This window comes from Rutidosis leptorrhynchoides, chromosome 8 (assembly GCF_046630445.1).
Source record: "Rutidosis leptorrhynchoides isolate AG116_Rl617_1_P2 chromosome 8, CSIRO_AGI_Rlap_v1, whole genome shotgun sequence".
Classification (NCBI taxonomy): domain Eukaryota; kingdom Viridiplantae; phylum Streptophyta; class Magnoliopsida; order Asterales; family Asteraceae; genus Rutidosis; species Rutidosis leptorrhynchoides.
This window is the reverse complement of record NC_092340.1, coordinates 7,571,795-7,595,732: the sequence shown is the minus strand read 5'-3', so window position 1 is coordinate 7,595,732 and position 23,938 is coordinate 7,571,795.

The window sequence follows — 23,938 nt, the reverse complement described above, 5'->3', positions numbered from 1 at the left end:
GTATTATCAACATAAATAGGAGTGTTAAAAATTTGCAAATCGTAATCACGTAGTTGCTGTTGAATCCAGATAACCTGTGATATATAGCTGGCCGTGGCAATATATTCTACTTCACAAGTGGACTGAGCTACTGCTGTCTGCTTCTTACACTGCCAGGTAACTAGTTTGCTACCAAGGAACTGACAACCTCCTGATGTTGACTTGAAATCCTTCTTGCACCCTCCATAGTCAGAATCACTATAAGCTGTGAGATCAAAACCATCCTCACATGGATACCATAACCCTAAACTCGGTGTATCTTTCAAATACCTCAGAATCTTCTTAACCACGAGCATATGATGAACATTAGGATTCACCTGATAACGAGCACATAGACAAACCGCAAACATTATATTTGGTCGAGAAGCTGTAAGATACATTAGAGAACCTATGATTTCCCTGTATAATGTAGGGTCCACTGGAGCACCCTCACAATCAGGTGAGATCCCATGATTCACTGACAACGGAGTCTTAGCTGGTCTTTCTGCTTCCATTTGAAACCTCTTCAGAATATCAGCAACATATTTGGTTTAATGCAAAAAGATGCCTTTATTCGTCTGAGCTACTTGCAGACCTAAGAAAAACTTTATAGTTCCTATGGAACTCATTTTGAACTTCTGCTGCATGACTTTCTCAAACTCATCAACCATTCCTTGATCTGTTGACCCGAAGATAATATCATCAACTTAAACTTAAACTAACATAAGATGTTGTCCCTTCTTCTTGATGAAAAGTGTCTGATCAATGACACCTCTCCTAAAACCGTTTTCAAGCGTATAGTTGGACAACGTTGCATACCATGCTCTAGGAGCTTGGTGAAGACCATAAAGTGCCTTTTCAAGTTAATAAACCTTTTCTGGGAAATGCTGGTCTTCAAAATCGGGTCATTGTTCAACAAATACTCTTTCATTGATCTCTCCGTACAAAAAGGGACTTTTCACTTCCATCTGAAAAACTTTAAATCCCATGAAGGATGCAAAAGCCAAGAAAATTCTAATTGCTTCTAGTCGTGCAACCGGAGCAAAAACCTCATCATAGTCAATTTCAGGGATTTGTTGATATCCTTTTACCACCAACCTAGCTTTGTTTCTGATCACGATACCCTGTTCATCTTTCTTATTCTTCAACACCCATAGAAGACCATAGGGTACACAACCATGTGGTGGATTGACTAGTTTCCAAACTTTCAAGTGTTTAAACTATAACAGCTCTTCCTGCATAGCACTAACCCACTCATCATATTTCAACGCTTCAAAAACATCTTTTGGTTCAATTTGACACACATAGCATGAATGAGCATGCATAAATACTCTCCCTGTCCTGTTTAACGAAGAATAAAAAGCTGTTACCACATTCGCACTTTCTGACTTAACATTTTCTGCTGTCGATTGACTCTCAGTTACTTCAGGGACATCAGGTGTAGCAGGAACTTCAGACGTAGATGCTTCGTTAGTCGTGGCATGAGGAATCCCAATATGAGGTATGCCTCTTGTATCAACATAGTAGTCATCTAAACGTTTTGGAGGCATGATCACACGATTTGATCTACGTACTCCTCCTGCTTCAGTTGGCTGTTCAGAGACTGTTACAGTTGGAGGTTGATTATACAGAGGATTTAAGTGCTCTCCCATCAACTGTGCTCGATTAACACCCTCATCTTCCTCTGAATCACTATCTTCATTTGTCTCATACACCATCTCCACATTAGGCTCAGCATTAGAATTGTCACTCTGTGTAATTTGCCGCGGACTCTGAATCGGGCTCAGAAGAGAACTTTGAGTCTGGACTTGAGTCTGGCTAGGAATAGAGATAACATTCTCTGTAGAATTCTGAGAATCATACATCATCTGTATTAGGATCTCATCGTCTGTAGCCTCTGGTGGAAGATTGAAAGAGTCAAATAATTTATCGTATTCAAACTGCCATGCGAAACCTTTACTGACACGAGGTGGAGCATTGCGCTGAATATCAACTTCATAACGTTCTTCCACAAACTTTGACTCAGTGTTATACACTCTTTAGTTTGGATACCCATATCCCAAGAAGATACCAGAGACAACCTTTGAATTAAATTTCCCTCCAGCATCTCGTACCAGAATTGTACAAGGTGCACCAAAGGGTTCAAAATGTTTAATATTAGGCTTTCTCTTATGCAACAATTCATAACATGTCTTACCGTGTCTCTTCACTACTAGAACTCTGTTCATCACATAACACGCTGTGCTCATGGCTTCTCCCCAGAAAACAATAGGTAAGCATGCATCAGCTAGCATAGTTCTTGCGGTTTCAATCAACGTCCTATTCTTTCTTTCAGCAACCCCATTTGACTGAGGTGTATAAGCAGGACTGAACTGTTGTTGTATCCACTAGCAGCATGTTGTTATTCTTGAACTCCGTACCATTGTCGGTACGAATATTTCGAACTTTCAACTTATATAAACTTTCAAGCTTCAGAATCAAAACTTTAATGTGCTCGAAAGTATCTGATTTATGCTTCAGCATCACAACCCAAGAGAAACATGAATACTCATCTATAACTACCAAGCAATATAATTCTCCTGTGATAGTCTTGCAGTTAACTGGACCGAAGAGATCCATATGCAGCAACTCTAAAGGAATATTAACAGAATGATGCTTCTTGGATGCATGAGTTTTCTTGTCTGTTTCCCTTTCTTAAATGGAAGACACCCTTCAGGAATATGAAAGCTCTTAAGATTAACACTATCAACTAGTCCATTGTGAACTAGATTATTCATCTTCCTTAGACTCAGATGACCCATATGCTTGTGCCAGATAATCGACTCCTGTTCAGTAGCCTTAGAAACGAAAGCCTGATGGCTTGTAGCTGTTTTAACATGAGCCTTACACATATCAAGGATATAGAGATCCTTGCACCTAGGAGCAGTCATCAGAATCATGTCTTCCGAAATTACGAATTCTTTTCTCAGGATATAACATAATTTATCATCAAAAGCAACTGTATACTTTTTGTAAGCAACCTGTGAAACTGAAAGCAAATTGTTCGACATCTGCTCCACAAAATTAACTTTATCAAAGCTGACATTCTCATTAGCAATCACCCCTTGTGCAGTAATAAAACCTCCTTCACTACCTGCAAAAGAAACTGGTCCTCCATCCACTGTTATCACATTAGAAAGTAAGGACAAGTTCCCGGTCATGTGCCTGGACACCCCACTATCAACAATCCATGTACTATAGCGAGGATTGAAGGCAACCTACACATAAAAATAAGGAGATTAGTTAGAAAGGGCCACCCATGCCCGAATGGCAGTGGGTTTCCCATCAACACCAATCACTGGCAATTCCACCCATTGTCCCTTAGATCCAGAAGGACCTTCAGAATTTTGGACACCTTTCACTTCTGATTTACGTTTCCATACAACATTTTTTGGTAAAGGTTTCATGTAATAGTCATTTGTTTGAAAAACTTTTGTTTCAGTTGATTTGACAGAAGTAGGTTTAAACACAGGTGAATATGATCTTCTATCAAAAATACGTTTGGGACTAAGATCAATCTTCTTGTGTGGTGTCTGTTGAATGGGTTTGCAATTCATAGCTCTGTGTCCCAACATCCCACAATTGAAACAGTCAACATCATCAAAACAATTAGCATTAACCACTTGTCGCCTAGTAGTTAAATACTGTCTCCTCGGGGGTTTATTCTATTGAATAGCAGGAGTGGGTGACGTGAATTGTTGTTTAACAGTCTGTCTACGATTAGGCAGAATATATTTCGTCACCTTCTCAAAATTTGAACCCTCGCCTTTTGGTGGAAGTTCAGTTTTCGGATCAACAGTCTGAGAATTCACAGTACTACTATCCTTAACAAACTTAATAGGGGTGTGCTGAGTATATTTCTTCCTAGATTGTTTAGGCTTTCTAACACTCCTCTTCTCAGTCTTTTGACTTTCACTCCTATTCGCTTCATTATTTGGATTCTTTAAAATTGTAACTGGTTTAGTCACCACTACAAAGGGTTTCCCGTCCTTTTCGGTGTCAACATCGACTCCGTCTCATAAACAACATCTAATGGCTTTTTACCCTCACCAGACTTACTTTTACTCTCTACAGAATTTTTCTCAGGCTTACCATACTTTGGTTTTACAATTGGATCCCTATTCTTCTCAACAGGTTTATTGATAAACTCTCCTAAAAGCGGTGGAGCAACCTGATTGTAACCTATCCCTTGGTTTTTGGGATGTTTCAAGGTTTGTGTCACATATGACATTCTCTGCTAATTATCAATCCTAGCCTTTTCTGACTCATATTTTAATTTGTATGAATCTTTTTCAGCCTTAAGTGATTCTATCTGGCTCAAATACAGGTGTATCACTTTCTCATCATCTACAATAGTTGATTTTAAATGACCTACCTGATTCTCTAAGGACTTAATAACATCAACATACTCTTTCTGCTTATTAAGGTAGAAAAGAGCATCATCGTAGTTCTTCCTATGTGTCTGAACTTCTAGACTCAAGTTCTTAATTTCAAGTCTAAGTTTCGGGCAAGTTTCACAAGTAGCAGGGATCTCGTTAAGCTTAGAGACCACACATTCAAGTCTAGCTATTTCATGTTCAAGATCAATGCATTTTAAACATAAAGAATCTGAATCATTACATACCTTGTCATTGCTGGATGTGTTAGCCATGAACGCGTAATCTTTTCTACCATCCTGCGAATCTGTATCTGATTCTGATTCTGACTTTGAACTCGTACTGTCTGAATAATCAGCATCATAACCTTCTTTGCTCTCAACTTTTGCAGAATTATCCGAACTTGTCACCGTGACTACCTTCTCATCAGAACCTTCAACATCACCCTTGATCAAATGGGCAAGTTCTTTTCTATACCAGGTTCCCGTATGACAACTCATTCCCGAGGATTCATCGTCATCTGAAGAGTCAGTTGTGAATTCAAGATCAGACATATCCTTAGCTTTGCGGAACTTATCATACAACTTGTCACTAATTCTCTTTCTAAGACACATCTTCATTATCGCTTCAACCCTTTTCATACGTGCATCGCACTTGCAGACATAGCATGTGCAAGCAGGATCATCTTTACCTATACAACCAGCATTTCTTTTGATAACTCTTTCTTCTTCTATTTCAGCTTCACTCTTGCCAACAAAAACCACGTTAGCCTTTTCAGCATCAACTGAGATCGACCAATCACATACTTCATCAGCATATGTAGTAGTCAAAGCTTTGGATTGACCACTAGAAGTAGCTTCTTTGTTCACTGTCGGACCATCATGCCCATGAGTCACCTCAATTGAAGTGTTATGAAAAGGATTATGAAAACCAGGCTTAGGTGATCTTATGCATGTCCTCTTGAAATGACCAAGTTCATCACAATTATGGCATCTCACTTTAGACATATCAAATCCAAACTTAGTATTGCGGTTCAGACTCAAAGTATTCTGACCTGTTCTTTTCAAATACTTCCTAGCACATCTTACCACACTTCCCATAGCAAACAGGATTTCCATTCTCTCAATATCATCCTCATCAATCTGATCATAATCCTCATTCTCCAGATGACCATTGATTATCTGCCCACTTAACATATCATTGTAAGAGTTAACAAAAATGTCTATGAGGAAATAATATGAAAGCTTAATGTGACTTGATATCTATAATCAGATTTTTAATCTGTAGGTACTTTATCCTAAGAATTGAACGAAGATGATTTGCTACTATAGTTTAGTATTGATTCCATGTTAAGATCAACATCTCGCAAAAATATGTGATTTTGTTTTCGTTAAAATGTTTGTTAGTATTTTAGTGTAATTGCATCAACTTTTCATACATGCATTCATACTATGAAAAATACAAAAAGATTTTTAGTGTGTTTTAGTATAAATTCTAGAAAATCCAAATTAGTTTTTGTCTTATTTATTTTCTGGTTATTCATGTGAATTCAAATTGACGTATCAGACTGTAGCTAAAGGTTTGTTTGAAAAGTTAAAGTGTTTTGAAAATTTTCAAACAATTTGTTTTGAATGTTTGTGAAAAATGTTGTGTCAAAATGGTTAAACCAGTGTGTGTTTAAACTAAAAGTTTGATATGACCAACATCTTGTCAAAGTTGATATACGTACGAGCCATGTTAATTGCAAGAAGAAGTTAAAGTTAGAGCTTCTGGAGTTCTTATGAAGTGAAGGAATGGCGTACGTGAAAGAAAGGAATAAAGATGCTTAATTAATTATCTCGATGTTTATAATGTTTACGTTGTAAAGAAACGAGAGATTAATTATGTCTGACGTGCTCATGATTATATATGTCATTGTACTTTGTGATGTTTACATGTGCAGGTTATGAAAATTTAGAAAGATATTGAAGTTAATGTGGGGTAATCAGAACCTTCTGATTATTTATGGGCCAAACAATGTCAAATCTTAAAATTCCGCTGCGTATATGAAGATTTGAAGAGATTGAAGAACCTAAAGTCACAACAGTCATAAGTTAGGGTTAGTCTGATGACTGGTGTGCTTTGAAGATTGCTGAGTAGAAGTCTCCGAGTATCTAAAGTGATTTTACTCAATGGTTCAACAAGTTGTATTTCTTGGTAATTGTATCGACTTGCGATTATCATAGGAATATGACATGGATAAGGATGAAGAGAGAAGATATGTGCCATATAAGGGAGTTTATTGGTGCATAAGGAAAATCAAGTGAAGCTGAAAGTAATGCCACATCCAAGGGGGAGTATATTGATCCTCAAAAGAGTTTGCCGGTGACAAATTCGAGTAAAGAAAGAATGTTGATAGAACCAGGTCCTAGGGGAGTTTGTTGGTGCATATTTTAAGTCCCCAGTTCTATCAACTGGGCCAAATAAAAGCGAGATGGGCCTGTCCATCAAGACGAGTATATAAGGAGGATGTGTGCTTCATTTGTAGGCTAATCACCCAATTAGGTTTCCAGTTATTTTTCTCTCAAACAAGAACTGAGCCAAAAACCCACAAGTCGAATAACGACTCTAGGCGTTGATCTAATCCGATCTATATGATCCGGTTCGACTAAATCGACACTCGAAAGTCAACGATTTGCTAGAACATCGATTCGAAGATCCGAATAGCTTCAACAACCGGTATGAACGACAGAACACATCCTCTCGATTTCAATTAAATTAGGTTTGTTTTTTATTTTTTATGTTTCTTGATTTTTATTATTTGTAAATATTTATATGTTAACCTGAGTGTTATTGTGTTTGTATATACATGTATCTAACATCTAATTATTAGTACCTTAAATTGATTGTGAAATTTGTCGATAACTACTTAAATTGTTGTTGTAAGAGTTCTCATAAGTCAGTATCTCTTTTGTATTATGATCATATACATAGCATTGTATATGTATATTTTAAGTGCTAAAGGTTGAAAATGGAAATTACGCCGAGTATGCTTAAAGGATTTAGGAGATCCGCTGAAAGTTGGGATTACAGATCAGATTGCACACTAATAAAGATTGCGGATTCCTTTCGCAAAGTCAATGCGGATAATAGTCAATCCGCACACCGCGAATATTCTAAAAATTATAAATAGGGACCTTGGCCTCTCATTTATAGGTTGTTGATTCTTCACCAATTGCTCTAGCCTTTGTAATTTTCACTTGTGACTTTGCCCAAGGAATTTTTACATCGTGTTAAGGTGAATTATGCTAATCAATAATCAAGACTGGGTCGGGGTGGTTGATCACTTGATTGTTAAAGTGAAAGACGATCATCAGGGCCTAAAACAATCATCAACATCATATTCCACTCCTTTAATATCATTGCACTCAATCCTTAATTAAGTAACTTTAACATACGATTGATCATTTGGCGCCATCCGTGAGACACGAACAAAATTAAACTCGAAATTTTTTGTTTTATGCTAACGAACGATAAAATTTCCTGTTTAATTTTAACCGTGTATTGTTTTGATGATTCATAGGTAAACACGTTTGAAATTTGCAATATTGTGATTATTCGTTGAAATGATGAGCAATACTGGGAACGTTCGTGATACTGCTATTACTATGCAAGCAAATACTCAAAAGAGGGGAAGAAAGCGAAAATCTGCAAAAATGCTTCAGAAATGGCAGTTCGCGCCAATAAGTTTCCCCAAAATGCAAAGCGAAGATTTCTCTGATTGCCGATAGTAATATCGTGCAAAATTGCGCAAACTGGAATCATAATTATGAAGGTTCATGTTGATAATGGCAGTAGTGTCGATATTGTTTATGAGCAATGTTTTGTTCGATTGCCGGAGAGTATTAAGGCAAATTTAAAACCCACCGCAACCTCACTAACTGGCTTTGCGGGAGAATCTTCATTGCCTATAGGGCAGTTGTCTTTAAAAACTGAACTTGTTGATGAAAATGATGCTAATTTGGTGCGCCAAGCACAATTAGATTTCTATGTTATGCGGACTTCTTCCCGCTACAATATGTTATTAGGCAGATCTGCGTTGGGCAAATTCGGAATTGTTCCATCTACCATTCATGGCATGATTAAATTTACAACGCATAAAGGTGTGGCGACGATAAACTCGATGAGTGTCATCCCTATTTGTGCAGCTGTTAACATGAAAGGCGCAGTTAAAGAATGCGCTAGTAGTGGTTAATCTTGAGTATCCATATCAATAAATTAAAATTGGCATCAATATTAGTGTGGAAACCAAAGCGCAGATTGTGCAATTACTCATGGAATACATGGATGTTTTTGCTTGGAGTGAGAGGGATATGACTGGTGTTCTGCATCATATAGCAGAACATAAGCTTAATGTGTAGCTACCCGACAAAATCATCATTTACGGCACCGTCTACTTAGGTCCCGTTACGTGGTCATAAGTCTTTAAAAACAACGTTTGACCAAAAATATGTCGCATTCATTTCAAATGTAAAGATTTTTTCAAAGTTTACAAGAATAGTTCAATCATTAGTTACGTTACAAAGTTATATGTACAAATGAAACCTATGCGACACAGTTTAAAATAAAGTCAAAAGACGCTCCATGTATGCATATATACTCGACATCCAATGCAAGTATCAAAATAATGAGCGGAAGCATGTATCACATATCGTTCAAAAACCTGAGAAAAACATAGAAATCTGTCAATGAAAACGTTGGTGAAATCATAGGTTTAAGTAAGTGAGTAAGTAAGTAAGTAAGTACAAATGAACCGCAAGATTTATAACATTGAAATAATAGTAAACCATTCTAAAATTTGTTATCACGAGCACCCAATTATCAAGGCTTAACTTTCCATCCATAGAACCCCATCACAATAGTGTTAGAACATACACTGTTTCTCGAAAATATATTTCATCCAATAACGGTAGCGAACCGTCCGAATGAGGGTTTGTCAAACCCGTATGGCCATACAACATAAGTTCCCGCTTACACCCGGCAAGTGTAACTAATGAGAATCGAATTGAGGATTTTGTTCTAACTCGTATGTAGAATGTTTGATTTCGTACTTGTGTTCACTTTGTAAAATGAAACGTTTATGTTTTTGCATCCCAAATGTAAGTTTAAAAGACTAAAGATGGGACTATGATCTCACCTTGAGTGCATGAGTAATAAAGTACTTCACAAGTAAACGTGTGCAAGGACAATTGCTAGTCTTGACCTAAACAAGTAAGTTGTATCAATTACCGGTTACGACACAAGGTTGGGCAAAATGTGTTCAATTAGTCCTACGTTACGACTCGATTATATAGCATGTTAATCAAGTTGTCAAGTTTCATGCAAGAATCAAGTATAAAAGAGTATTAGAACGATTGCATAAGTTTTTGGTTAAGTTTGACTAAAAGTAAAACTTGGTCAAAGTCAAAGTCAACAGGTTCGGTTCGGGTATCCGACAATTTTTCTAAGTTATATAATCATATGTGAGCACGTTGGCCAAGTTTCATGTTAATCGGAGGTGCGTAGCATAGTTAGAATTAAACGAAAAATGATAATTTTGGACAGCCCCTGATAGATCATCTGGACGGCGTCCAGAATGGCTGGATGGCATCCAGCAGTGAAGGGTAGGACGGCGTCCAAGGGATTAGGACGGAGTCCCAATCAACTGACCTGGTGAGTTGCTGAAAGTTTTCTAAGTGTCGAGCCAAACTTCAATTAAACACAATTCATGAACCAAAAACACTTACAACACGTATTTTATATCGTTGGAAAGGTATTTTGATGAGGAATACAACTAAAAACATATCATAAAACAATTACATCATTTAAAATGACCAAACACTCATTGAATGATCGTTAAAAGTCCATTATCAAAATTTCAAGTTCGTAAAACGTGTTTCATGATTCGGGAATCCAATTTACACATACGATATGCCGTTTCGAAGGTAATTAAACATACATTGCAATTAAACACTTACTAACAATATTTCAAAGCATTTAATGCAACAAAAGCTCGTTTTAAAATCTATCAAACCCTAGTCAAGAATCACAAAATCATTAATCATTTTAATGTAAGGTTTTCATGTCATCCAACATACCAAAACGAAGCTAATGATGCTAGTATCACTTTTAACACATAAGGTTTAACATTTAACAACATTTAACCAACCAAAAACAAAGATTAAACTAACCCATTTTTCACATTCAAGCTAGTTACTCAAAATAACAAATCGAGCAAACCAAACACATATTCATGTTAGACTTGAGCCGTAGACACTAATTAACACCATTTCAAGTCAAAAACACTAAGAACATGAAATCTAGAGTTTTTAGAAAGTTACCCAAATGAGATAAAATTTGTATCAAGTTGTAGAGGATGAAGAGAGGATTCCAAATATGTAATTTGTTTTGTTGTAAGCTTCCTAGATCGAATTTGGATGATGGATCCTTGTTTGAAGAAATGAGAGAAAAGTGGAAGTAGTGAGAAAGAGATAAGAGAAGAATAAGAGGTGAGTGGTGGGAGGTGGTGACTAGTTGATCATGTTTGGGCAAGGGACAAGATTAGTCCCTCAAGTTTGTAGTCGGGTGCGGGAATTAACCAAACGAATATTTTAATTACGCTAGAGTAAATGAGAGATGTCATAATTTAAACAACGTGAATATTAGAAATGCTAAGTAACGGAAGATACGAATCTAGATACGAAGAGTATTATATAAAATAAAAAGACGGGCGTTAAAATAATTTAACGGAAAAATGCGGGATGTTACATTACCCACACCTTAAAAGAAATTTCATCCCGAAATTTAGTTGGAAGTAGTAGTCGATGTCTCTCCATTGAGACCTCGCGTTGTCAATTCTACGAATAAGTGAAGGTACTTCCTTGGGCATTCCGACGAACTTTGACAGTCGGGATTTTACGTTTTCTACGGTTTGGTTTCACGATCCATAATTTCAACCCGTTCTCCTATGAAGTGGAGTTTGTCATCAATAGTAAGCTCATCTAAAAGAGTAACAAGTTCCTGTTCCGCATGACACTTCTCTAAGTTTGATATCTGGAATGTAGGATATACGGAAACTTAATTGAGTCGGAAGATCTAAACGGTATGTAGCGGGTCCAATACGTCCTAAGCTTTCAAAAGGATCAATATATCGCGGAGTTAACTTTCCACGTTCCCGGAACGGGTTACACCTTTCCAAGGTGCGATTTCACAATATTTCGCGGTCACTCACTTGGAGTTCGAGAGGTTTACATCTAACATCGGCATAACTCTTTTGGCCACTACGGCCGTCTTGAGCCTCTCTTGAATTGAACAATCCCAACAATTACTTCTTGAATGAGTTCGGATCTAGTGATTTGCTTGTTACCTACTTCGGCCCAACGAATAGGAGAACGACATATGCGGCCATATAAAGTTTCAAAAAGGTGATGCGTTAATACTCGAATGATAACTATCATCATAAAAGGAATCGGCTAAAGGCAACAATACAAGTTCGTAATATGTCTTCTGAGGTTTGAATCGTATGTTCGCTGATCTGTTGATTTGTGGATGATATGCGGTACTCATGTTTAAACGTGTTCCCAAGGTTTCTTGTAAATCTAGAAGTGAAACAAGCATCTCTATTCGAGATAATTGACGATGGCACACCGTATTGGAATAGAATTTCTTCATCTCGTCGGTTTCTGAATAAGTTCGATTAGATTATTCCCCCTTCGTGGTGAATACTGGTATGGTGTGCGGAGTCTCTCTCCATTGAGATATTGGATGATAAGATTTCCTTATACCAAAGTATGAGCGTAATGATAGGAGGGGTTTTCATTCTGATACAGTCGCATCGCGCATTTTGTAGTCAAATGCTGAGATTTGGTGGAAACGAGATAGTACACGTAGTTATATATTTAGTAGTTGAGCAGTAGCTGGCTATTTATCGAAAACATAAGGATGATAAGTCAATGAAGAAAGAGGTATCCCTAGACTGTGTGTTATCTTGGGTCCCGGTAATATCATACGGAAACAGTGAAATAACGGAGTTTTATAACGTGGTACGTGGTGATGAGAAAGTTGATCGAGCCCATAATTAGGTATCCAAATTTCTTCAGGCAAAATAACGAATTTCAGTCTCTTTGATCTCGAGTCGAGAAAGAAGGCCTTCCAGGTGTTCACTTAGAAATATTTTCGTATTTGAGTTCCATTTTGTGCTACACGAATCCGGCTAGCGAGGTTGGTGTGGATAATCACGTTCAAGGTTCGGATATGGATAGGTTTAATTCTTTCCTTTCGACTCAAGGCATCGGCTACAACATTTGTCTTGCCCGAATGGTAATCATTTAATGTTTCAGTCCACCGTCGTTGTCTCGGGTTGAGTTGTTTTTGATCAAAAATGTGTTGGAGGCTTTTTGTGGTTGGTGAGAATGGTACCTTTGGCCCCATAAAGATAATTTCTCCACATTTTAAGTGCAAAGACAACGGTTCTTAATTCAAGTTCGTGTGTCAAGTAGTTTCGTTAGTGAGATTTCAATTGTCGAGAAGAGTAGCCAATAACTTTCCTTCGTGGTATTAACACACACCCAAAACCTTGTTTGGAGGTGTCACAACATGCAACAAAATTATCAGTGCCTTCGAGAAGAGATAGGATAGGTGCAGTGTTTAACTTCTTCTTAAAGATACGAAATGTCGATTCTTGTTCGACGGACCAAACGAATTTCTTTCCTTCGTGAGTTAACGAGGTTAAACATCGAGAATACAGAAAAGTCGGAAATGAATCTTCGGTATACCCGACGAGATCCAAAAATTTACGAATATAAGTCGGAGTCGTGAGGGTTTCCCAATTGCGTATGGCTTGATTTCTACGGGATCGACTTTTATACCTTGAGTACTAATAACATGGTCTAAAATTTGGACTTCGTTAGCCAAAATTCACACTTGGAGACTTTGGCATAGAGTTGTTCCTTCTCTAGAGTTCGTGCGTAAGACGGAGATGTTGTTCGTTTTCCTCCTCACTTGAATTTAATAGGTTAAGACATCACCTATGAATATGATAACGGATTTGTCTAGATAAGTTTACATACGCGATTTATAAGGCCCATGAATACGGACAAAGCCTTAGTTAAACTGAAAAACACTAAAAGGAATTCATAACTATCGTAACGAGTTTGGGAAGTGGTTTTGGAGATATCTTCTCCCTTAACCCGCAATTGATGATAACCGGAATGGAGGTCGATTTTGGGGATACACACGGAATCCTTGTAATTGTTCATGAGGTCATTGGTACGGGAAAAAGGATATCGGTTCTTAACCGAAAATTATTTAGTTCATGCTAATCCATACACATGAAAGGAAAACACTTTCTTCTTAACGACTAGGTTTCAAGCTTCCTAGTTCTATTCCTAGGTATCAAGTCAATTCCGAATTCTTTACCCAAAAAGTTTAACGTACACCCTCCGATAAAATTTGTCGACACGCAATAGTTTTCCGTTGGTCACTTGAATGACATAATTAGTATTTAAGGAAAATGGTGGAGTGCAAGGAGTAGGAGTCAAAGCCTTGGATACAAAACATTCATCGGTACCCGAATCGAATAAACAAGAAATATAAGAGTTGTTGAGAAGAAACGTACCCATGACTAGTTCATTGTCATTTCGAGCATCCTTGGCGTTAGTGTTGAAAGCTCAACGGCGTGCGTTGGTTTTAACTTTATTCTTTGGGCATGCATTTCTAAAATGACCCGGTTGGCCACATTCGAAACAAACACCCGTTTTTGGTGCATTTGGCCCCTTTTGGGCGACGGGGGCGGTACTTTTACAATCATGGGCCACATGGCCACTTCTTTGACATTTGTTGCAAAATGGTTTGCCATATTCACCCAAATGATGTTTGTGACACTTTTTACACGAAGGTAGGTTTCCAGCATACCCTTTCTTGCCGTCGGAGGTGAGAGGCTTCTTGGCGAAGTTGTTGTTGTTATAGTTGCTTGATTGAGAGGCTTCCCATTTTCTTTTATTACCACCTGATTGATTCTCGGCCGTTGGTGCCGGCGCTTCAATTTCATCCGCCGTTTCTACAAATTGGCGGGCCATCGTTAAAGCCTCTTGTAGGTTAGCGGGTTTTGATGACATTACCCCGTGTGGAATGCTCTTAAGGAGGCCATCCATGTAAAGTTCAACTCTTAGAGACTCAGGAGTCAAGAGGTTTGGACACATTAAGGCTAGTTCGGCAAACCGTTGATTATAAGCTTCGAGGTCATTCCGGACCGTCTTCAAATTTCTTAGTCCTTGTTCGAGCCTTCGAGTCTCTTCGCGCGGGAAGTATTCGGTGATCATTCTTTCTCTTAATTCAGTTCAAGAGAGTGTGTGGGCTTCATCGGTACCCATAGATTGTGTATACGTGTTCCACCATGAGAGAGTAATACCGGCGAAAGTGAGGGCGGAAAACTTGACCTTATCTTGGTCCTGACAACCGCTTATGATAAAAACATCTTCCGTTTGTTCAAACCATCGGGTGAGAGCAACCGGTCCCCCAGTTCCATCGAAAGTGGGAGGGTTGAACCCCATGAAGTTCTTGTAGGAGCACCCCTCGTTTGAATTATTGGCTCCATGATTAGTGTTGTTGTTATTGTTGTTGGAGGAGTGACCGGCCATGGCCGCATCCACTGCGGTGGTTATCATTCGTTGAAGAGCCAGTTCAAGAGTTTCGGGAGAAGTGTTGTGTTGACCTCAGTGAGCCATTGTTCCTTGAAAACACAAGAATATCGCTGATTAGTATTCTCGATAATACTAATCGTGATATGGAATAAAGATAGAAAGAAAATTTTCCCTTGACTCACCCTAAATTCTTAATGTTATAATGTCGGAACGTCCATATGAGTCACCGTAATATAATTCCGGCAATTATATTACCCTAATTCATATGTGCATTCGACATTACTTCATAAAGTCAAGATGGCGTGTCAATCAAATTAAACAACGTGAGATTAAGATGAAATAAGAGTTAGATACGAATAGAAGAGTTCGAGTATAAATGCACAAGTAGTCAAGTAATTCCTACTTCAAGTCTATATGCCGTTTGTAGTCTAGACTCACTAATGTACCATATGACTCGGGGTTGACACCAATGAACTCTAAATCCCTACAACCAATGCTCTGATACCATCTGTAGCGACCCGACCAAATCATCATTGACGGCGCCGTCTACTTAGGTCCCGTTACATGGTCATAAGTCTTTAAAAACAACGTTTAACCAAAAATATGTCGCATTCATTTCAAATGTAAAGATTGTTTCAAAGTTTACAAGAATAGTTCAACCATTAGTTACATTACAAAGATATAAGTACAAATGAAACCTATGTGACACAGTTTAAAATAAAGTCAAAAGACGCTCCATGTATGCATATATACTCGACATCCAATGCAAGTATCAAAATAATGAGCGGAAGCATGTATCACATATCATTCAAAGACCTGAGAAAAACATAGAAATCTGTCAACGAAAACGTTGGTGAAATCATAGGTTTAAGTAAGTGAGTAAGTAAGTACGAATGAACCACAAGATTTATAACATTGAAATAATAGTAAACCATTCTAAAATTTGTTATCACGAGCACCCAATTATCAAGGCTTAACTTTCCATCCATAGAACCCCATCACAATAGTGTTAGAACATACACTATTTCTCGAAAATATATTTCATCCAATAATGGTAGCGAACCGTCCGAATGAGGGTTTGTCAAACCCGTATGGCCATACAACATAAGTTCTCGCTTACACCCGGCAAGTGTAACTAATGATAATCGAATTGAGGATTTTGTTCTAACTCGTATGTAGAATGTTTGTTTTCGTACTTGTGTTCACTTTGTAAAATGAAACGTTTATGTTTTCTCATCCCAAATGTAAGTTTAAAAGAGTAAAGATGGGACTATGATCTCACCTTGAGTGCACGAGTAATAAAGTACTTCACAAGTAAACGTGTGCAAGGACAATTGCTAGTCTTGACCTAAACAAGTAAGTTGTATCAATTACCGGTTATGATACAAGGTCGGGCGAAATGTGTTCAATTAGTCCTATGGCTCATTACGACTCGATTATATAGCATGTGAATCAAGTTGTCAAGTTTCATGCAAGAATCAAGTATAAAAGAGGATTAGAACGATTGCATAAGTTTTTGGTTAAGTTTGACTAAAAGTCAAACTTGGTCAAAGTCAAAGTCAACGGGGTCAGGTCGGGTATCCGATAATTTTTCTAAGTTATATAATCATATGTGAGAACGTTGGCCAAGTTTCATGTTAATCAGTGGTGCGTAGTATAGTTAGAATTAAACGAAAAATGACAATTTTGGACAGCCCCTGATAGATCATCTGGACGGCATCTAGAATGGCTGGACGGCGTCCAATAGTGAAGGGTGGGACGGAATCCAAGGGATTGGGACGACTGACCTGGTGAGTTGCTGAAAATTTTCTAAGTGTCGAGCGAAATTTCAATCAAACACAATTTATGAACCGAAAACACTTACAACACACATTTTATATCGTTGGAAAGGTATTTTGACGAGGAATACAACTAAACACATATCATCAAACAATTACATCATTTAAAATGACCAAATCCTCGTCGAATGATCGTTAAAAGTCCATTATCAAGGTTTCAAGTTCGTAAATCGCATTTCATGATTCGGGAATCCAATTTACACATACGATATGTCGTTTCGAAGGTAATTAAATATGCATTGCAATTAAACACTTACTAACAATATTTCAAAGCATTTAATGCATCAAAAGCTCGTTTTAAAATCTATCAAACCCTAGTCAAGAATCACAAAATCATTAATCTTGTTAATGTAAGGTTTTCATGTCATCCAACATACCAAAACGAAGCTAATGATGCTATTATCACTTTTAACACATAAGGTTTAACATTTAACAATATTTAATCAACCAAAAACAAAGATTAAACTAACCCATTTTTCACATTCAAGCTAGTTACTCAAAACAACAAATCGAGCAAACCAAACACATATTCATGTTAGACTTGAGCCATAGACACTAATTAACACCATTTCAAGTCAAAAACACTAAGAACATGAAATCTAGAGTTTTTAGAAAGTTACTCAAACGAGATGAAATTTGTATCAAGTTGTAGAGGATGAAGAGAGGATTCCAAATATGTAATTTGTTTTGTTGTAAGCTTCCTAGATCGAATTTGGATGATGGATCCTTGTTTGAAGAAATGAGAGAAAAGTGGAAGTAGTGAGAAAGAGATAAGAGAAGAATGAGAGGTGAGTGGTGGGAGGTGGTGACTAGTTGACCATGTTTGGGCAATGGACAAGATTAGTCCCTCAAGTTTGTAGTCGGGTGCGGGAATTAACCAAACGAATATTTTAATTACGCTAGAGTAAACAAGAGATGTTATAATTTAAACAACCTGAATATTAGAAACGCTAAGTAACGGAAGATACGAATCTAGATACGAAGAGTATTATATAAAATAAAAAGACGGGCGTTAAAATAATTTAACGGAAAAATGCAGGATGTTACATAATGTCAATCTTGTTTTAAAACCTGTTGTCCAGAAGCGCAGGGGTATGGCCCCAGATCGCACTAAATGGTTATGCGAAGAGGTAACAACGCTGGTAGCAGTAGGAATTTTGCTCGAAGTTAAAATACCAATCATGGGTCGCGAACCCAGTTTTAGTGAAGAAGCCTGATGGCTCATGGAGGATGTGTATTGATTTCAAGGATCTCAATAAATCATGTCCTAAAGATAATTACCTGCTTCCCGAAATAGATTTGATAGTAGAGTCATTACATGTCTTTCCGTTCAAATGTTTTTTAGATGCTGCGAGAGGATATCATCAGATTCTAATGGCTAATGAAGATGAAGATAAAACTGCTTTCCACACAGGCAAAGGTATATTTTCTTATATAATGATGCCCTTTGGTTTAATTAATGTGGGTGCAACGTATCGGCGGTTAATTGACACTGCGTTTGAAACCCAAATTGGGCGCAACCTTGAGGCTTATGTGGATCATTTAGTAACCAAAGTACAATGCAAGCGCATATTATGATTGATATGCGGGAAACATTTGATACATTGCGCAGGATAAATATGAAGCTTAATCCATCGAAATGTAGTTTTGGAGAGACAGAAGGAAAATTTTTGGGCTATCTCGTTACTGAACAGGGTATTCAAGCTAACCCGAAGAAGATAGCAGCTATTAAGAATATGACTGCGCCTAAGACAGTTAAGGAGGTGCAAAGTTTGATGGCCAAGTTGGCTGCATTAACACGTTTCTTGTCCAAGGCCACTGAAAGGCAATTGCCATTTTTTAAAACCTTGAAAGGTTGTCCTAAGCAAAAAAGTTTTGTATGGACGAGCGAGGCTGAAACCGCGTTTCAGGAAATGAAGAAATTGTTAAAAACTTTGCCTACATTAATGGCACTATTATATGGCGAAATCCTTTACCTCTACATATCAGTGGCAAATAAAGCTTTTGGCTCAGTCTTAGTTGCGGAAAGAGACAAAATACAAAAGCCCGTATATTTTGTTAGCAAAGCTCTTACGGTGTAACACCCCGTTTTTCCCCGTATATGATATTTAGGTATTTTTATTTGGATGAACGTTGCAAGGATAAAGGGGCACCAGACCACGTTTTGGGTCGCGGCGCGACAGAAGGGGCCGCGGCGCGGCATTTCAAACATTTCTGATTCAGAAGGCAGGTAAACAAGATACCAGATCGTGTTGTATGGCGCGGCGTGAGGAAGTGGGCTGCGGCGCGGCGATGCTGGCGAGCTGATTCCTGATTTTGTAATTTTAAGAGGGTTCGAGGGCATTTTGATCATTTTGCGTGAGTGCCAGATTGGGATCTTAAATCTCATCCACTCATTTCATCTCTTTCATTTATTTTTCCTTTTCTTTCTATTTTTCTCTCAAAACTTCAAAACCCCATTTGATTCAAAGTGAGATTTGGAAAGGAAGGAGCGGGATTCGATCTTAAGCGTAAGAGGCAACTTTGTTCTCCTCGTTCTTAGCTACAAGGTGATACTAGCGGTAAGCTCTAACTCCGAATTTCATTTTCGTGTTCATCATTCAAATTTAGGGCTTTTGATTTTGTGTTCATAAATGGAACTCCACTAGTTGTTAATGGAAGATAATAACTAGGATTCGGGTTTATTAGTGATGAAGGCGGGTTTTGGGTTGGTTGATGATTTAGCCTTATTTAGGGCTTTAAATTAAGTGTAATCACTATGATTAGTGATTATGGAAGTGTTGGAACTCATTTGGGTGTGTTTGGTTGACTAATTTTGAAATGGGTCAAAATTAGGGTTTTAGTGTCAAATTGGGCAAAGATTGGTGTTTAACACTTATGATTGGGTTTATTTGGTGTATTAGGACCATTCTCACTTGTGTTGGTGATTATTGGTTAGCTTGGGTGCGTTTTGTGCTTGGAAGTGCAATTGGGTCGAAATTGCACTAGTCGTCGATTTGGGTTAGTTTGTAAGTCCACCCTAATTGTGTTGTTGTATTCATGGTAATGGAATAGGTACTTTCCATTGGCGCATTACGGATTATTCGGTTGCATTCATCAAGGCGACAAGGTGAGTGTTAATATCCTATGTGCATATGTATGTGTAGGATGGGTACGGGTCGAGTGAAGTGATTCTTGGCTATAGAGCTCACTTCACATATAGGTGGATTTGATGGACTTGTGTATAGGTCCAATTGGCACGGTTGTGCGTTTTGGTTGACACCTTTGGCGAGGTGCACACTTCGTGTGTACGTTATCACATGTGCTTGTGATGTGGATTATATAACCCCAATGGCGAAGGGTTGATATTGAATCGTGTTGTGAATTGGATAACTGATGTGTGCAGCGTGGGGGTACGAAAATACTATATATTTTTAGTACGAAAAGCGATACAAACTACACAAGTTTTAATTATTTATTTACAGATGGGATATACCTAAACCTTGCTACAACACTATAGGCAGTGTACCTAATCGTAGAGTAGTATAGTTTTTAGTAAGTCCGGTTCGTTCCACAGGGAGCGGGCTTATTGCACACTATATTTTTAAACAACTATATTTGTACAAAATATATATAATTATATATAATAATATATAAAAGGGGGTTTTACTGTTTAATGACCGGTTTGTCGATTTTATATTTTAAGCGAAGCGTAAAGTAAATGACGATATTTAACTAACGATAAAATAAATAACAATAATTAAAATGACAATAAATAAAAGTACGAGGAAATATGAAATATAATATATTATGCTTATTTAAACTTCCGTAATCATGATGTTTGACGTGTTGATTTTTAGTTTATTCCCATGGGTTAATTGTCCTTTGTCCTGGATTATTTAATATGTCCGTCTGGTTTTTGTCCATAACAGTCCATCGGTCATAAATTTAAAGTGCGAGTGTCCTCGTCAAATTATCCCTATACCCGAAGTCAAATATTCCAACTAATTGGGGACTTAAACTGTAACAAGGTTTTAATACTTTGTTTAATAATTACACCAGGATATCGACTGCGTGTAACCCAAGGTTTTAATACTTTGTTATCAATTATGCCAAGTGTCCTTGTACATAATTTCACCCCTGTTTTAATAATTCCATAGACTATTAATCCATTCCCGTGTCCGGTTAAATGAACGGTTATTCGTACATATAAATATCCCGCCCATCGTGTCCGATTGAGTGTATATGGTTATTTATAGAGACATCCAATTGTAAATCTTTATATTAAAATTAACAAACTATCATTTAGTTAAACAAATATAAAGCCTATTAATAGCCCATAGTCTAATTTCCACAAGTGTCGTTCTTTTGTCCAAACCCCAATTATGGTACAAAACCCAATTACCCCGTCTTTAATATTTAGTCCAACATCATGATTACTTTGGCTCAAATAAGCATAATAATAACTTAAGTACGAGAAATTAATTTAAAAAGGAAAACATAACTTACATTGAGTATTTATCGCGTAGTATTACACAGACAGAATTTCGACTTCAAAACCCGTAAAATAACCTTTACATAACCCGAACTAATCTAATATAAAACTACCCTATACTATATATATTTTATATATATATATATATATATATATATATATATATATATATATATATATATATATATATATATATATATATATATATATATATATATATATATATATATATATATTTATTTATTTTTTTACAGAGTATTATTATTATTATTTATTATGTTTAAACTAGCAGAATTCGTGGTCTTTTATAGGCATTTTGATTTCTGACAGCTCCGCGAGTCGTGGAGTTTTAAGCCTTCAAACTCCGCGAGTCGTGGAGTTTGAAAATCCAGCTCACAAACTTTTGGCTCCTAGCTTGTCGACATAAATAATATATAAATATAAAATATAAATAATTAATATAATTATTTATATATTATATTATATTCTTGTGCATAGTAGACTTGTAATTTTTGGTCCATTGCGTCGGGCGTTGATAGTTGGCTCGTGTACCGGTTCCGGATTTTCGAACGTCCTTTCGTATAATTTAATATCTTGTACTTTGCTTTTTGTAACTTGTACTCTTGTCATTTTTAGACGTTTTTCATCAATAAATTGAACCTTTTGAATTGTATCTTGTACATTTGAGCTTTTTGGACGTTTTTGTCTTCAAATCTTCGTTTTCGCCTTTTGTCTTCGCACTTATTTATTTATACAATTACAATAAAAATATAATACAATTACATATGAAAACCTATTATTTAGGAGGGATATTGCTATGAAATATATGTTCCTTTTTAGCCTTATCAAATATCCCCACACTTGAGCGTTGCTTGTCCTCAAGCAATACAGAACTTGAAATAAAAACATACATGAATCACTTTTTTATTCATCACACTTTGTACATCAGTGATTTTGATATGGTGGTATAAACAATGATAATAACGATAGAACCATGGTTAAAGGTGGGTGTGTCATCCACAGTTGCCTCGGGTTTAGGTCAACGACACTTGCAATCACATAGCCGATTTACTTTCGGTTTCTAAAGAAAAGTGCACATTTGAAAGGCAGTTTACAGTCCCACATGACTATGAAAATTTAGATCCTTAAGGAAATTGGATCTTTATGAAAACATTTGATCTTTTGAAAATTCAATCTAGCTTTTACCCTAGATAAGTTTTCCGGAATAACCCTTCACCGGTGTTTGCAAAATATTTTTGTGGGTTTTGTGAGTTTCAGATTTGAAAATTTTAGCTCAAAACTTATGGTTTTGTGTCACCCACTTGCTAACCTTGTATTAGGAAAGCAACACGTCCAGTATACTTGCTCCGTATATTACCTTTCGATAAACTACCGTCCGGTTGTAAAGGAAAGCGTTGAACAAGCAACTGTTAAGGCAATGTCTAATGACATGCTTTTGATTATGGTCTATAAACATGTCGGATGCTAGTACTATCCTTTGTAGGAGCAATAGTAAAGTTCACCCTTATAATTTTTCGGTCTGGCACAAGGTCCTGTCTTCGACCATGCTATGCAACCACCGTTCTTACGGTTGACACCCGATTTGGTTCAGGTGACCTAATGAATTCCAGGTGAATTCCTAGGATTTTACGTTCAATGGCAATGAACGCATTGAAAATGGTTTTTCAGAAAACAAATCGGTTTATAATTTTGATCATAATATTTTCTCGTTCAAGCTCGAGTTTAGATATCATCGAATTCCATGAGTTTGTAATTCTCAATCTTTAAGGTCAATCTCAAGGATTGAGTAATATCAGTATTAAAAGCTGATTTTTAATCTTTAAGGAGATTATCCTTTCTGGGGATCTGATTCATTAGTCTTATCAAGCTAATTTGCACGGTGTCCCCCCATTGTACGAGATAAATCCTTCTCATGGTTAGGATAAATCTGACCACTTGGCGACCCTGTTTTATGCTGAGGTCCATGGATTTCCTGCTGATTTTAGTGTTGACTTTTCAAGATTTTTCGTCAACCTACAGCTGGTCTGGACGACAACTTCCCGACCTAAATCAAGAAGCACGTGTCTTTTTCGGAAGACTTTACTTCCTTTTAATTATGGAATTGATTTATCGTGTAGATCCCTCAAAAGTATTACAATAAATCGGGTAAAACTGATTAGTATTATTCAAAACAAAAGTACCTGCAATAACTTTACAGAAACATGTGATAGATAGTTTTTAATTGAATAACTTGGTACATTCTCCCCACACTTAGTTTCTTTCTTTGCCTTTTTATTCTCCTTTATTCCATTTTAAATGAATTCAAGCATTTTAGGGTGTTTCTCAATTTATGTCCTTTCCGAGGTAACGATAATTTCGGTATTAACACCTTGTTTTCAACGTTCATAAATATATATAAACATGATTTTAAATTCATTTAGTTGAAATTTTTTCAAATTTTCATAAAATTTGGCAAATAAACCAAGTATAAACCCGAGAGAATTTATAACCCTTCCCCACACTTGAGATCATGCA